This window comes from Camelus dromedarius, chromosome 5 (genome assembly GCF_036321535.1).
Source record: "Camelus dromedarius isolate mCamDro1 chromosome 5, mCamDro1.pat, whole genome shotgun sequence".
Classification (NCBI taxonomy): Eukaryota; Metazoa; Chordata; class Mammalia; order Artiodactyla; family Camelidae; genus Camelus; species Camelus dromedarius.
This window is the reverse complement of record NC_087440.1, coordinates 78,334,043-78,351,107: the sequence shown is the minus strand read 5'-3', so window position 1 is coordinate 78,351,107 and position 17,065 is coordinate 78,334,043. Positions and strand designations below refer to the sequence as shown.

General features: G+C 46.0%; 1 protein-coding gene across 2 annotated transcripts in view; it reads right to left on the bottom strand.

The window, feature by feature from the left end:
* FLRT2 (fibronectin leucine rich transmembrane protein 2) overlaps nt 1-16,843 on the bottom strand; it is a 90,979-nt gene extending 74,136 nt beyond the window's left edge. Inside the window, exon 1 of one of the 2 annotated variants that reach the window (XM_031454142.2) lies at nt 16,474-16,843. The gene's annotated coding sequence lies outside the window, so the exon portion shown is untranslated. Of the gene's footprint in view, nt 1-13,136; nt 13,949-16,473 lie in introns of those variants that run through there. The other variant, XM_010984773.3, reaches the window with a different exon arrangement.
* Nucleotides 16,844-17,065: the final 222 nt, after the last annotated feature.

Here is a 17,065-nt window from a genome sequence, read left to right as displayed (position 1 = left end):
TAAATAACTGAAGGGCCTTAATTACAATCCCGAATGCATAAAACACAATGTGTATACACGCAGAAATGAGTGCATCAGCAGAAGGGGCAAACAGGGAGGGATGGCCAGAATCAAATTCAGCAGGGGAAGACTTGTAAGCACATGCCGAGCTTACGGTCAAATTATCAACTTGGAACAGCCCTTCCCAGACCCTCTCTGGGTCATTTTTTTACTCAATAGTATCCACCGCCTGAGCAATTCCATAGATTTAGAAAAGGAGAGAATCTCACCTGTTTATAACACAGTCAATTCTCCATCATTTCCAGGCTCTATGCTACTATCTGCCCTCTGGACCTTCCATTGTCCCTTTTCACCTCCACAGGGAAAAAGAGGTAAATCTCAAATCCATCCATATAACCTTTTATTAGTAGCGCTGGTAAAAGGGTAAAGACAAGGAATAGAGTGTTCTTTCCAGTAACTACCTCCTTAATCACAAGGTACTTACCCACAGACTTTCGTTAGCACTGAAAACATGCTAGAAGTTGTCACGCTTCCTTTTGCAATGAGTGATTCTCCTCTCTTCCCATTTTACAGAAATACATTGAGAGCCCCAAGAATTGTTTTCAATCGAAAATGGCAAAGAGTAAATAATGCCTTCTTAAGTAGTTACCTCTTAAAAAATCAAATACGGAAAGCTAGAGGTTTGTGGACAGTGAGCCATCACCCCAGAATTTTAAGACATGGAAAAACAAACTTAAGAGTGGATTTTGGAACCCACCCAGCGCTCACTTATCCTCTAAAACTAATTAACAGCAACTACAAAATACAATAAGCCATCTAAGGCAATTCTCTCTACTTCAGTTTTCCTGTGCGTAAAATGGGGTTATGAGCGGTGTTACTAAACAGAACCTACTATACAGGGTTTTTGTGAATGTTTAAATGTGATAATATAGATCACGTTTATTATAGAGTGCTATAATAGGACTCTGTATTATATAACATATATAATAAAACACATAATAACAAAGATTATAGAATATCATCTATATTATTATAGAGTTATTACCCAGAGTGCATAAGCAGCACCGTAAATAAACTATATCTATAATCAGTACAATTATGGTTGTTAATTATTATTTATTATTACCATTATTATGACTCCTCCAAGATGATACTCAGTGTGATTCAAGAATCAGGAAAGCATATTGTTTCTAAACAGTCCCATAAACTAACACTGTAAGATCCCCCGGGGGGTTGCTACAAGCCCCTGGAGTTCAAGCAGAGTGGTTTATCAGAAGCCAACACAGAGGGTATTCCATGCGTCTCCTGTTGGCATGGGAAGCGTTGCCAGTGCACAGACAGCCCGGCAGGGAGCAAGGGGGAAGGTGGGGGCATATCAAAACGTGCTCCGCCATCTTCTACTCTTTTTAGCCACTGAAAATTTTGCTAAAAAAGGGGGGTAGGAGGGACCAGATTGGGTGCATATGGGTGCACACGCCCCCCACACGCAAGCCAAGTCCCCTCTGTCCATCAATCAATAATCCACAAAGAAAGTAGCAAGGTGTTAGTATTTCCTTTTGGCCAACAAGGACTTAAAGCCCAACTTCTGTCACCATCGTGATCACACGGAGCCACGCAAGTTTACAATGTACTGTAACTTTTGCATGCACTTTGCCGTATTCCATGCACAAATCACGAGGACTAAGGCGGATCCTGTTTTGTGGAGACAGAGTGATTAAATTAAGGATCTGTGATCTCTAGTCCTCTTTTCTCCAATCTGGAGGACCCTCGTTCCTCAGACAGGTATCTCCATCAGGAAATAATGCGCCTAAGATAAAATAAACAAAATCAAAACAAAGAGCAAAAAAATATGAAAAAGAGAGCAAATACATAGAAGTTTCACGAGTTCTTTGCTTTGCTCTCTAATTATCCCCGGAGAGACACACAAAGTTAACACTATGAGTTAAGTTTCTCATTTTATGGGCACTACATCTGCGTGAACATCTACTTAACTGATGGTTTTAATTGGTGCCAAGAAAGATATTTCATCAAGCAAAATCCGCTCTTCATTAAACAGGTCTTCCAGTGTGGCATCTGAAACCGCCTCACGTGTGGCTTGGAGAGCCTGATTCTGATCAGGGTTGGATGACAGGGCTGGGCTGCCTGACAAGCCTGCTTAGAGTAAGGCAGCATGGTGGTGGCTGTATTTCCCTCCCACACTGGGCAACCGATCTATGGGAATGAAAAGCACTTCTGAAGAAGCAGTCCCTATCGCTAGATTATGACTCTTCCTGTCTTCCAAGATTGTCCAGAACAATTATCTACTTATTCCTTCAATTACATTTATGCAGAACCTGGGGAACTGAGCATGACTGTTAGCACCAGGGAGATGGGACGAAATGAGCCAAAGTTCTTGGCATCTATTGAGAGAGACAGACACATGAACAGACCTATTACAATACAACATCAGCAGGGAACTAACAAAGGGACAAGGAAATGCCATAGAAGCCCAGAGAAAGGAATGACTGATTTCCATTGAGAGGGAAGGTGACATTCCTGTGGGTCTTAAAGGAAAAGAGTTTGCTAAATGGAGAGTGGGCAGGTGATATTCTAAGTAAACGGTAAACAGCATGGGAAAGGCTAAGTGGCAAGACGCTAAGTTACCACTGTTGGAACATGGGTGCAGAGGATGGATGCCTGATTAAGAATGAGGCCTGAGTGATGGTTTGAGACCCAGACTGTCATGGATCTCACATGTCATGCTAACAGGTTTGGATGGGCTCTATCCAGAGGGACAAGGAATCCAAGTGGTAGGGGACTAGTAATATGATGTGATTTGGCTTTTTAGGGAATTAACTCTGGGGACACCAAGAATGGTACAGTATGATGGTGTAACGGATACTGACAAATGGTGGAGAAACCACATGGGAGACTATGGCTTCCAAGAGTGAAACCAGCCAACATCTGGTCCCTCTCAAGGTTCCCCTAGAAGAGCTGGGTTAAATGAAGCAATATTTCCTATGTGGCAAAATATATATAAAAATACTTTCAGAAACTCACAAGTGGCTCTGAACCAGACAACTATGAAACCACCGAGTCTCTGGGTCAGAAAAAATTCTAAAAATGATCGGTTAGTGATCTCCAACCCTGGGAACTTTTGAACATCCACATTCCCAGGCTTCATCACAGACCTAATAAATCGGGACCTCCAGGCCTCAGGCACAGGAACCTGCATTTTTAACCAGCTCCTCCAGTTAATTCAGACGGATGAGTCAAATCTAGAAAAGGGTGACTCCAGGTCAATCCATCAGCTTTCTTGATGAGTAGGGATGAGGCCGTCTTTGAAACAGTATCCCAAATGCTCAGCACAAAACTTAGCATGGTGTCTGGCACAAGGTAAAATAAAACAATCTCTGTCAAATCCCCAGTTACAAGCTCATGACCTGAATGGATGTCTGCCTTGCATTCTTTCGGGACTCAGAGATTATTAGAATTGAGTTTTAAATTCCATTGCTGTCAGCACTACTGGACTTGTTCCTTACCTATTCGGGTAAAAAAAAAAAAATTTCTAAACCATTTCCCGAAGAATTTTAATCTCTCTTACATGTTCTGAAGTAGCAAAAACAAGGTCTTATTGTTTTCTGTTGAGTGGAATGTTGCTTCAGAAGCTACTTACTTAGATGTTAAGGGCTTGCAAAGTACATTTTAGTGCCTGCCTCTCTCTGCTCCAATTTGATTAAGCACATGTATATATACTGTGTATACATGATGTGAATTTTTAACAGGAGGAGCTTCTGTGTTTCTGAACCTGGAGGTTGGGGGCACCTAACATCTTGTTAAATATAACCTCCCTACATCAATTTAAAAGCCAAAAAAAAAAAAAAAAAGAAGAATCAAATCTCAATTGCTGAGTCAAATACAAAAATTATACTCTATACACATGCAATCATAATGAGAAACGAAAAATAACTCCAGCATTGTGTATCCTGACCGGTGCCTCTGAATGCTGTATTGTTCAGAAGTATCTGACACAGAAGCAGCAAGAAGCTCCTTGACTTAAATTAATTGAAAATGGCTTTCTGGAAGTATTTCCACACAGAAATGATAACCCAGTAGTTAGAAGCATTATTCTGCTTCTAACATCTCTCATTACACAAGCAAGGTATAATCATTCTATAAGCACAGAATAAGCATTATATAAACATAACAATAATTTACGTGTTAAATCTTCTACAATATCTTCCTGACTCTGCCAAGAGTCGTGTGTGTGAGATGAATTGTGTGAAGCACGTGTTTACAATTCACTCCGATAAAAATCTCTGTAGATCAGCAGAGACATAATAATAATCACAGCTCATTTTTTGCGTCCAGTGTCAGAGGCGAGACATGGGAGGTCCTGTCACAGGTACTGTCCCCGTGGAGGGCGTTATGGATGTCAATGGGGGGTGTCAAAGGCGATGCTTTCAATGAACAAAAAAACTACAAGTCATATAGAAATAGATTAAAAAAACCAAATTTCTTCTGCATAGCACAGGGAACTCTATTCAACGTCTTGTAATAACCTTTAATGAAAAAGAATATGAAAACGGATATAGGTGTGTTATATACATGATGGGACATTATGCTGCACACCAGAAATTGACACATTGTAACTGACTATACTTCAATTAAAACAAAAAAAATTACAAGTCAGGCAGGATCCAGCTGGAACCGCCTTCTGATTCCCCAAATTGAGACAAGTTCTCTTTTTGGTCCCGTCCCTTCGCTCTGTGTCCTGTCACAGCATCAGCCCACACTGGACCCCAGGGGCTCCAGGCTTGTCCTGCCACTGCGGGGACTGCAATTCTCTCCGCTCTCTTCACGGTCTGTTACGTGCGTAAAAAACAAAATTTTATTTTGCAGAAGAGGCTGGATCCTGTGAGTGAACAGTTCAAGGGCTCAAAAGCCTTCTTTGGGATTCCAGAGAAATGCCAAGGTATTTGTAGAGGGAGAGAGTAACATAATGGAACTATTATAATTTCAGAGAGAGAAGGCTCAGCAGTCAGCATTTATTAAGCCTCTACTGTGTGCCAGACAGGGGGACGGTTTACATAATTATCTCTATCCTTAGGAGAACAGCTCTGTGAGCAGAAAGTACTTCCTTCCATTTTCGACTTGAGGAGACGAAGACTGAAAGACGTTTAAAAAGGTTCCCACCCAAGTTTACAAAATGTGCAAGTGACAGAGCCAGCCTTAGAACCCAAGATCCTCCCTCTCTGAACACAAAGCTCTTCTCAGTACTATGTATTCCTGCCACATTTACCCAGGTCGACTGCACTGTCTTCAATCCTGTATGAAACTGCCCTGCAATTAAGTTTATACCTCCTCTCTCCTCCCCAGCCTGGGCAGCCTCAGTGGAGGGGCTCCCCAGTCTTACTCCCTGCCTGGTACGTGGTAAGCAGTAAAAATCATCTCCTGAATGAATGAAAAAGACTTCTTCATCATCTGACGCATACCTTCTACCTCTGCAAGAATAACATTAGGAGGAGAGGGGACGGTTCAGCGGTAGAGCGTGTGCTTAGCATGCATGAAGTCCAGGGTTCAATCCCCAGTACCTCCATTAAAATAAATAATAAGTAAACCTAATTACCTTCCCCCATAAAAAAATTAGAATAAAAAAGAAAAATACCTCCTTCATGTCATAGTCCCTCATTACAATGTGTGCTTTACTCAGAGTTCTGCTAGGACCTATTTGGAAAAGAAAATCTCCACCCCAGAATTAGTTGGCTTATGAGAACAAACTTATGGTTACCAGGGAGTAAAGCGGGTGTGAAGGGATACACTGGGAGTTCGAAAACTGCACCTCTCAGGGAGGGATGGCAGTGTTAGCTATCTCGATTGTGGTGGTGGTTTCCACTGGTGTCTACATCTACCAAATTCATCAAATTATACATTTGAAATATGTGTAGACAGTACAGGAACCATACCACGATAAAGGTGTTAAAAAAAAAAAAAAAACAAGTAAGCTGGCTTACCTCATTATTCTGTTATGTTAGGGACACAGGAGCTAAGTCGGCACCACCTAGCACCTGGCTAACACGGTATTCCCACCCCATGGTGTCTAAGACTTAGATTTCCTTGTGCATTTCAAAGACGCACACGAACACACACTAACTCCCCACACATCCGCCTACAGAGGCTTCGCATTGTATTAGCAGAACTCTTCAGAGTAGTAACAAACATTCTGTTTCTTCAAATATTATAATTGTGTCATCCGGCACTGCCAGAACAAGAAGTACTCAGATTAATTTCTCCAAATTATGGAAGTAATTTGTCACGTAAAAATATAGTTCTGTGGCCAGGTCCTTTACAGTGTACTACGAAAATACTAATCAGCTTTTTTTTTAAGAAAGTGTGTCAGAACTCCGGCAAATAGTAAACCCAGACCTGAAAAGAACATCGCTAGAACCGGACTGGCCTCCATTCAGTCACTCATAGGCACATGCTCTTCCAAGCAAGAGTCGTGACCTAATCCTGGGTTTTATAAATACACACTTCATGGACACCTATGTTTCCCGCAAGCTTCAATTAAGAAACCTTAAAACAATTAAAAATTAAACCTTTACAGAGGCCTACGTTTATACATATCGGGGAAATAAATTGTACACACTCACTCTTAGAACACTTAAAATTAAGTGTCTCAGATTTGACAATTGTAAAAACACAGTTGAAGAAAATATGGAGAAATAAATTGTGCAGAACTGTCCCACAAGGGCTTTGTGACACTCACAAGTCAACCTAAGGCCAAGCTTTGGAGATTATGTTGTTTCTTAATAAATTGAGGCCATTTGTGGGGAATGGGCTCAGGAGATTTCCAAACTACTGAAAAGACAGTCCTTTGCACTGGCCTGCCTTATTATGCAAAACAAAAGCCTTAAAAATCATCGTATGCTCTACTAATGACTCTGTTTTTTTTGCAAAAGGTTAACTTGGATGGCTGAAGTATAAAGCTAGCCAAAAAGAAATAACCTTACTTCAGGGAACGTTGATGGTTTCTTCCCAAAAGATCCTCAGTGGAATCCATTTGTGATAAATTCAGTTCCCAACACTAAGCCAAGCTGTCAAGGAAGAAAAGTTTGGCCCTTGCACCCAACTCGCCCCCATCAGCATATTTTCATCAAAATACAACAAACACAAAAAAAAGAGATCATGCGCCATTAAATGAAGGGAGGAAGTGATGCAGCAGAGGGCCATGGGACACTTTCTTGGGTGACGGTATCCCAGAGCAAAAAGCAAAAGCTCCTGGAGGGCAGGACCCTCTGCCTTGGTTACCCTTCTATTTACATAAAACCTAGACCTATCCGAGCACATGACAGTCCTGCAGTGATGAATGAGGTCCACGTGAATAATGCCTCTTCATGAGAATATAGCGCTGAATTGTTATCAAGGTACTTTCACACACATTAATCTTGTCTGACCCCACAACAACCCTGTTGAACTCTGCAGAGAGGAAATTAAGTCTCCAGGAGATTAAGTAATTTGTCCAAGGTCATAAATGTAGAAAGGAGTGTGCTGACAGAAGAGTGCAGGGCTTCTTTACATAAATACATCTTCTCTTTCTTCCAAAACAACTTATGTCACATCCCCCACCCCAGCAGAAGTCTGAAACCACAAAGCCTATCTCCTAAAATTACTGTCATCCATAACCAGCAAACATGTATCTAACAGAATGTGTGAGAGAGGGTGAAATGCATTTTTTTAAGTCTAAATATTTACACAATTGCACTATTTTGTCCAGTTTTAATTTTTAAAACACAACCTTGATCATTTTGAGTAGGCTCACAGAGAAGGAAACTTCTAAACCAGACCTGGAACATTCAAGATCTACGTAATTAAATGTGACGTTCCTTATTTTGCACAGAGCCCAGCAGTTTAAAGGAGCACTCTGTGCAGCCTTAGGTAGCCTTCAACTCCTTTCTGGTTCCCGTTTCCCAGTGAGAAACGAGGTGAGTGGGGTTTGTCTCAGACCAGCTCACAGAGGCAGCTTAGAGGAATAAATGAAATCCTGCCTGTGAGACTTAGAAAAATGACCAGGAGACGAATGTGTTTTAAAATCCATGTCATTCCCCAGGGCCTAAGTAGAATTTTCTGGAACCTCTATGGCAAATGCTTATCCATCTACTGCCCTAACTTCGCCCTCCTCTTTATCTAATATCTGTGAAGATTATTACAATTCCCTGTGTTATTTTCTTCTTCCAAATAGCCCAAGCTCTGGAGCAAAGTGGGAGAGGAAACCCTCACTGAGGCTACGTGGACACAGGATGTTCGTGAAAGCGACACCCCCAGGCAGCTGGCGCCGAAAGTGACACCAGCACGTGGGCCTATTTCGGGACTGATGGGAGTCTAATGTTTTCCATTCAGCCCCATGACCTCTGCTGACTTCCCTGGACCATGTATGTGTGAACCAGTTTTAGGAGCCGCTGTTCCCTGACATCCTGTAGAAGGAGCTTTCAGTGTTCTGGGGCCAAATAGCATCGGTGGACTTTGAGACCAGGTGTTTTTTTGGTAGGTTGAAATCCAGATGCCCTCAGGTTCTTTAAAGGTTCAGATGGAAGATTGTTTTATCCGTGTCTTGGAAACCCTAATAAAGAGACAGAACTATAAACACGTGACCTATGAACCGAGGGGAACAGAGGACCTTCTGCCACGTTTCTGGAACATTCCCTTAAAAGCAACACGGGAAGAAAGTGAGAAAAATTGCCTGGCTCTAATGAGCTCTGTACAGGTACCACAGATTTCTTTGGTGAAGGCCTCAAAAAACGGCTGAGGTCTTCCACCACTAAACTGCCAGAAAACGTGTACCCTTATTGAATATCCACAGAATAACTGATTGGGATTTCAGGATCACGAAAGTGGCCGTTTGACTTCCCAAATTCTACAAGGATATTTTCTTTGACCTCCCCTTCTTCCAGATCTGGAAAAAAACCACCACTGCTGCGTCCAGGCGACTCGGGACACGTGGTGCTACATGCCTCTGCAGAAACACATCCCACGTTAAATTAAGTTAGAGGTGGTATTTGAAAAATAAATAAATAACGGAGTTCCAATTCACTGCAAATGGTACAGGAGGCCAGTAAGTGGGACGCCTGCAAGAGAAGGACTTCTTTTAGAAAGATGTTTTACAGGACTTTTTCTGCATCATTAACTCTTCTGGAATCCTGAACATAACATGATGAATTTCCCTTAAAAAGTAGCTACTGTTTAATTTTGAATCACTTCAAAGAGCTACAGTAGAAGGAATCAAAGAAAACCAAAAAGACCAGTAGATGCAAAATTCGCCAAGGGAAAAAAAAAAAAAAAGCACCCATGAAGGTTCTAACAGATTTTGACCATGTCCTGAAAATACTGCTGATTATTTCACCAATACAGTGTTTTACTGTTCCATGCGACTGAAATAAGTCTCTGTATTCATCGGAACACAGGATATTTTTATTAAAATATTTGTGTCATAGCCCTTTAAAAAAGAAACATATTCAAAACCTTGAAAAGAATCTCTGTCTTAAAATGGTCCTTGCTTGATGTGTATGTGAGTGTGTATGTTTTACTATAAATAGGTATTTAATTGGAGGTCATATTGCTGAAAGGAGTAAAAAGACAGTGATAGTTTATCCCCAACATGTAGTTTAAGAAGAAAAAATATAACTTTGAAAAAAAAAAAAGCAATAAGGAGAGTGGGAAAAGTAAGAAAATTGGGGTATGATAATAACTGTTTACCTTTAATAAGAAGAATTGGTCTTTAAAAATGTCTTTGGTGTAAAACCTGCCCAAGGGAAAAGAAAGAAAACCTCCTAAAAATTCTATATCCCCAAATACCATGAGATCAAAAACCATCTGGAAAATGTCAGATAATGGTATTCGCCCACCTAAGAAAGTCTGTAAACTTTGTCTTCAATTACCATTTAGGATAATCAACTCAAATGGAAATTTCGATTGGAAAACGCTCAGAAGACAAAGCTGGATTAGGAGTCAGATTTTAAAAGTCTCCTTAAAAGACCATCTGTTTATAGTCACCCTTCGTACACGCCACCTCTCCCTTGATCTGTGCTGTACGTTCACAGCAGAAGCACAGCCGAATTTAAAGGCAAGTCTTAGCTCCCACGTATATGTTCTGGGCTTGTCTCAAGTTTCCCTTGTTATGTAAGCACTTCGGGGCAATAAAATTTCACTCACAACCAGCAGTACTGTGAGTCTCAAAGCATTGGCCTACCTGCCTGTACAGTCCTCTTATTGGCACCGGATAGCTCTGGTGTTTTGTTTATGTTGATCAAATTGTCGATGCTGTATGGAACAACTTAGTAGCTCATTAGCCTGTAACATTTTCATTACTGTTGTTAAAGAGCATTACCTGTACTGAACTCTGTCTTAGGAAAACCAAGTTGGAAAATCTAAATACTCAGAAAGAACTACAGAGCTGTTGGGTATCTGCCCCCTTCCCCCCCACACACACCATAATCTGTAGACTCTGATAAGAAAAACATTGAGTGTTCACTTCTCACAGATAGAGGTCACTAATGGCCTGAATTTGAATCACTGTGGCAGAAACCACAAAGTTATTAAAGTAATCAAGTGAAAAATGAACTTGAACTGAAATTAAAGATACCAACAGACGATTATCCAGAGAAGGTCTGACCTGATTAGAAATAAAATTACATCACCTGGACCTTTTTCGAATCTTCTCAACAGAGCAAGAGCGAGAGCTGCCCTTCACCCTTGCTGTTTTTTGACTCCAGACACTGGGGATCGCAGAAGTGGCAAGTCTTCCCTGTAGAGTACAAAGCTGAACAGTCAAACTAGATCAGATGCTCACACTGGGTCTCTCCAGAATATGGCTTCTGCACTTGTACATACTTGAGTCTTTCTTGAAACCACAGCTTCAAACTAGGAAGATATAAGGTTGCTTTCGGGAGATGTGTCTAAATCCTAAATCAAACTCTCCAGCAGGCCAGAATATAAATGTAACGGGTATCAGAGGAGCTTCAAATTAGATCCAGGCGGTCAAAGTCAAACTCGGATAAGATCACATTGTCTGAAACCTAGCATACAAGAAAAACCATGCCTGCTTGGAGAACCCCAAAGCAGCCCAGCACGGTGTCAATTGGGAATCTACTTTCTTCTGTTAAAACCATCCCCTGGAATTTGTAAAACTGCAATGAAACTACTGAAGTGTTAAGACATGGGCTTTTTGTTTTTAAACCAGCATTCCTTCCATGCTAGGTTTGTAATAGGTCTGCTCCAGGACAGCTAGTGCGATTCTTTTTACAATTTCTTGTACCGACTGCCAGAGACATGGAATAATGTTTGAAATTTCATCTTCCAACCTCCTCCAGTCACAGATATTTGCGACTCAACATGACAGTATGGTGTTGTGCTGTCACCCGAGATTATTAAAAATCCATAAATGGTTTAACCCTATCCTGTTTGAGGCTTCTGAGGCGGGGAGGAAGAAAAGTTGTATCTGTGGGGGACTCCTGACACTGTGGGGAAATGAGCAACTTTTTATGGTATGCATACTACCCAAAGATTGACTATCATCTAATATGGTGGCCTTTCCATCTTATGAATCTGGTGATGTTGCTTACTGATTTAAAAAAAAAAAAAAACTGGTGCTAACACTTCAGATACTGACCTAAAATTTTACATTCTTACTGCAACGACCAAATACAACCCTGGACAAATGCCAACCTGCATTTTATTTACCTCAAAATGTTTGGGGGAATTCTTTCATTGGAGATTTAATAAGGTCATACGGCTTAAGTCTACAGACAATACTGGTCTGGATATGAAAGGTAGCCTTCATATTACCTTTTGGCTGGGAGAAGTTGGACATAATAAATTTAGCAATAAACCCCTGAGCGTGTGGACATGCCCCAAAGCTTCCTGACCCTGGGTGATTAAACGGTCTCCCAGCCGAGGAAGGAGCAATAGCTCCCATTTAGAAGAGGCTTTGCATAGCAAATACAGCAAGTAAAGAAATCTAATCAGCACCTTGCACTCCTGTTCGAGCATTTACACGGATTTGTGCCTTGCACTTGATTAGCTTACTGTAAGCTTTACAAGAGATTCGCTCCACTAAAATTAATCAAAAGCCCTCGAAGGCTTATTTCCATTTACCAGAGAAGGCACGGTGAGTTTCCAAGTGCACAAATAATGATTCATTAAAAAAAAGATAATGGAGCAGAGCAGCAGACATTGAGCGGCTTCGAAACTCAAAAACTCGACCAGGGGAAAGGGGACGTTGGGGAGTTGGGGCTGGAATCTTTTTGCTCTCGGAGTGAAACGCAGCAGCTATTTTATTAGCCCAAGAAAGGCTGCTGTTCTGGAAACGTGACCGTCTTCTCTCCGCTGCCCCCGCCTCAGTGCACACACGCGACCGCTCACTCCCCCCACGCGACGGCGCGTCAGGCCACCAAGGAAAACCGGCCTTTCCGCACCACCACTAGCCCCCCAAACACAGACACACACACAGGCGGACAATCACTGCAAATTCACGCCACCAATGGTTAACATGTTTCATCTCACTCTTCAGTAAAAATGTGACTTCTAAAGTTCCTATTTTATGACGCCGGAAGGTGAATGGAAGGAGGAGGGGAGTACTCTGGAGATGTTAAAAGGGGGAAGGATAAATTTTCCCCTTTGCTTGAAATTTTCACACACACACGCCCCCCCCCTTCCCGGTTTGCCTTTCTGCACCAACTAAACGAGGTGGGCGAATGGGAGTGGGTTCGTATCATTTTCAAAAGATACTAAATAAGGGTGGGAGAGTGCGAGGGCGAAGGTGGGAGTGAGTGAAATCTACGCACCATTTCCCCGGATTGAAGAATACTGAATAAACATCCTAAATGTCCTACGAGCTACAAGCCGAGGTACCAGCTGGGGCCGAGGGTTCTCATCCATTCCCGGGGGAGATTCGCCTCCCCGCACAGCTGCCCACCCGGCGCAGAGAAGCGCCTCGGACCCCGTTCCTGTAGCTCTCCCCATTCTAGGTGCCCAGCCCCGGGATCTTGAACTTCGCCTCCCTCCTACTTTCAGCCAGATCTGGCGAGCGTCAGGAAACGCGCTGGGAGGGAGCTGGAGCCCAGCGGAGGGGCCAGGAAGGAGAGGTTGGGGGTGTGCGTTACCTGCAAAGGTTCTCGAGGTCTCCTCCAAGCTCTGGTGGTAATCCCGCTCAGCGCCGCGTCCTCCCCCAGATCCAAACTTTTGCTAGGTCCTCCGGGTGGTGGCGGCGGCGACGGAGGTGGCTGCCGGAGCCCGGCCCTGTCGCCCGCAGCGTCGGGGCGCGGGGGTGCGGAGGCCGGAGCCTCAGAGCGGCGCGCGCCTCCCCGCAGCCGGCCGGCGCCCGGGCGCCCCGCTCGCCTAGCTCGCTCTCGCCTTCCTACCCTACGGAGCCGCGGCATCGTCTTCCCCCGTCCTCCGCCACCTCCGCCTCCAGGGCTGGGGCATGCCACTTTCTCTCGGCTCCGGCCGCCGAGGCCCCCGCCTCCTCTCCTCCTCTGCCTCCCCTTCTCCGCCTCGGCCGAGCCCACGAGTCCTGAAAGGCGGGAGAGCGGGGAAGGCGGCGGAACGCGGCCCCGCAGCGCCGGGGCTCCTTGGAGACGGAGGACCCCGTGGGGCGGCCGGAGAGCCGACGCCCGTGCGCGGACCGCGCGGAGCCCGGAGTGGGGCGCTGCGTGGGGTGCGCGGGGGCGGGCGCGGGGCTCGCTCCAAGCGCTGCGCCGGCCCGGCGTGGGTCCGGAGGCTGCTCCGACCTTACTGCTGCCTGGATCTGACCCTGCCCAGCTAATGTAGGCGCCGCGGCTCCCACCCCCACCCCTCCTGACACCCCCGGGAGATGTTTACAGTAATGAATTCGCGGGATCGCCTCCGCCGCTCCCGCGCTCCTCCTCTGCCTCTGTCCCTCGCGCTCTGGCGCGCTCCCCTCCTCGAGTCCTCTTTCTCTCCCTCCCTCGCTTACTCCCTCCCTCTCGGAGTCCCTCCCACATTTCTGATTTAAAGAATGCTTGGGAGGCGCGGCTGCAACCCAAAGCTTTCCAAGAGGCAAAGTCAGACTCGGCTTTTAACCCTGTCCTCCCTGAAGAGAGTTGCAAAGCGAGCGCCGGGGCTCACACTGCAAATGCCGCCCTGACCGTGCCCGCCTGCACCATCCCACCCCCAACTCTGAAGGATTAGTGCCACCGTCTGAGCGCAGAAAGTTGATTTCCCCCTGCTCGCCCGGGGTGGTACTTATAAGTTAGAGACACTGAGAAACGATTGAAACGTGAGATTAGAGGGTAAAATATAACAAGTCTCTCAACCAAGATGGCGTTATTTCAAATGCAGGCAACCTTGGTGATTTACTCCCCCCACCCCATCACTAGTTCCCTGATCCTGGATCTTTTTTAAAATAACTTAAGAGGGAAAATAATCTGCAGTTTAATATAATTTTAAACATCCCATTTTTCTCCCTTCATCCTGGCCGCTGGAAAGAGCGTGGTTCACATTCCTCATAGATTACTACGAACAACCAAATTCAGCCTCACAGATTTTTAGGAAACAGGTTTGACAGCGAAAAATAAGCCCGATTTGCATATAAGCAACATTTCCACTTCTCAATCTCTTTGCAAAGGTTAAAGAGTAATCTAAGAACACCAATGTGCACGTCTCTTTCTCGGGGGGAAAAAAAACACTTCTGGCTTTCTCCTTTCATTTCTTTGCCGCTCCTCCAGCCTCCAGTTAAGTTGCTGTCATGTCTTAACAAGTCTGGAGAGAGGCTGCATCTGAACAGAAGAGGGAGAGCGAGTTCGCGCCAAGCGCTGGGCTGCGCTGAGACGCGCCGTCGGTGGGACCACGCGAGAAGCAATCAGTGAGCTTCAGACTAGCTCGGGACCAACTCCCTAAGGATCCGCTCAGCTATCGCGGCGTGAGTTAGGCAGGGGCGGTGGCCACAACCGGTTCGAGATGATTTCCCCGTCCTCAGTTCAAAGTCTGAGTCACTTGGCACCACTTTCCCAATTGTTTTTATTTCCTTCGCATCCCTGTTTTGTCTACCGCCTTCAAGTATTTGAGCGCCTAAATCGTATTAAGCAGACTTGGAGAAACGCCCGATTTGCCTCCCAAGCACAAACCACGCACGGATCCACCCAGACGCACGCCCGAGACGCACGCTGGCACACGCGCGCGCGCGCACACGCGACCTGGGGTCGTACCCGCGGGTTGCTACTCCTGTAGCATTATGAGAAAGTGGCTAAGAAAATGCTTCGACTTACAGATACAAAGCCGCTTTTCTCTCCAAACTCAGTATGTGACTAATACACTGTGAAGGAGGAGGGAGGAAGGTTGGGGAAGTTAACTGGACCAGGACAGTGAGTGCCATCTTTCTGGGAGGTTCCAGGAGCAAAGCACGAGCGACGACAGCAGCGGTGGCCTCCGCCTCCACTAGCAGCTGCCGCCAGCCGGAGCCCCAGCACTCCAGGAGTTTCCCGGGTATCAAGTGTGGATCCAGCCCTCCCCAGTCACCCTCTTCCCTGAATACTTCCTTTCTTTGGTTAAGTGCCCAGACCTCAACTGGTAACCTTGATCTTGGGTGTGATTACAAATGAGAACTGGCCGCGCCAGCGCTGAAAGCGCGGGGACGAGCCCGGGACTGGTCAGCGTGGCGGAGGGATCTTTCCAGGTGGCTTGGAGCCCTGGCTGGGACGCGGTGGCACCCAGAGAGGCTCTGCCCCCGCGCTCCTCGCTGTCGCCTAGCCCCTGCACTCAGTGCCAGGAGGCCTTATCCGCCCCCTCCCCGCATCCCACGCACGCGGAGCCGGGAACGCAATCCCAGTGAAGCCTGGTGGGCTCCTCGCTGGAGCCCCTGTAAGACACACTGGCGGAGCTCAGCGCCAGGCCACTGAAAACCAGCAAGGCTGGAGAAAGACTTGATAGTGGGAAAAATAACCCCTTCCCCAACTCGAAGAAAAACGAACCAGTACCCTTCGCATCTTCTTAGCCACTATTGGATCTCGGGTTGCGGGCAAGGGGGTGTCTTTAGACGCAACGGCTTGATAATAACTCCGGTGACATTAGGAGCAGATGGAGTGGGTGCAGGGGTAGGGAACGAGGGGTTTGTTACTGGTGGACGTTAACATTCATTCTGGGAAAGTGAGAGGCTGGACTCAGGCAAGCTTAGTGGCCCTAGAAACCCCAATTTAGGATCTATGCTCCAGCGGGCTTGAGAATTTGCGTTTTGACCCTGAGCTCAGTTACAAAACTCAGAAGAGGTAGACTCGACCTGCAAATAGACTTCCCCCAAATTGGATCAGAGTTAAGCAGTCTATTCTTTCTCTGGATGAAAGATGAAGCTTAAAATATCCCTCCCCAGCCATTACCCTCCAGCTAGTTTTTAAAAATAATCGCCCTAAAGATGCTGCGTGATACTCGCATAGCGGCCTCCCGGGCGGTTACTGGAAACTCCACCTGGCACTTCAGCCCCTTTACCTGGCGGCCGCGGCTCCTCTCAGTGGGCTCATCCGAATCCGACAGGGTCAGGGAGGTGGAAAGGGAAGAAGCTGGCTCGGCAGCAACGGGGCTCCCGGGGCATGGTATTATTTTAGGGGTCGCCGCCAAGGTCCCTCCTGCCCATCGTTGAGAACCGCCAACCTGGTCCTGGGGCTGGGTAGACACGGCGGCGGGCGCGGAGCTGCCACTTCGCCGCTCCTTGACACGCGGGACCGAGGGCCAGAGATGCACCCGGGGCGAGAGTCGCGCGGCGCCAGGCGCGGAGATTGCGGCCACTGGTGTTACCTCCGAGCTCTCGTTCCTCTACGGTGACAGTGGCAGATGCCAAACTCGCAAGTGACGGCGACAGGTTTCGAACGTACAACTAACTACTAGGTACCCAGCCAGAGACAGTAAGCTGCTTTTCCCCTCCCCCGCCTCTCCCTCCTACCGGGGAGGGAACTAACTTAACCCTGTGTGCGCCCTGCACTCCCCGGAGCAGCTGTAATCCACTAGGAAACCGCAGGCGGCGGCTCCCGGGGCGAGAGCTTTGTTCACGTGCGTTTCCAGTGGGTATGTTGCTGTCTGAGGG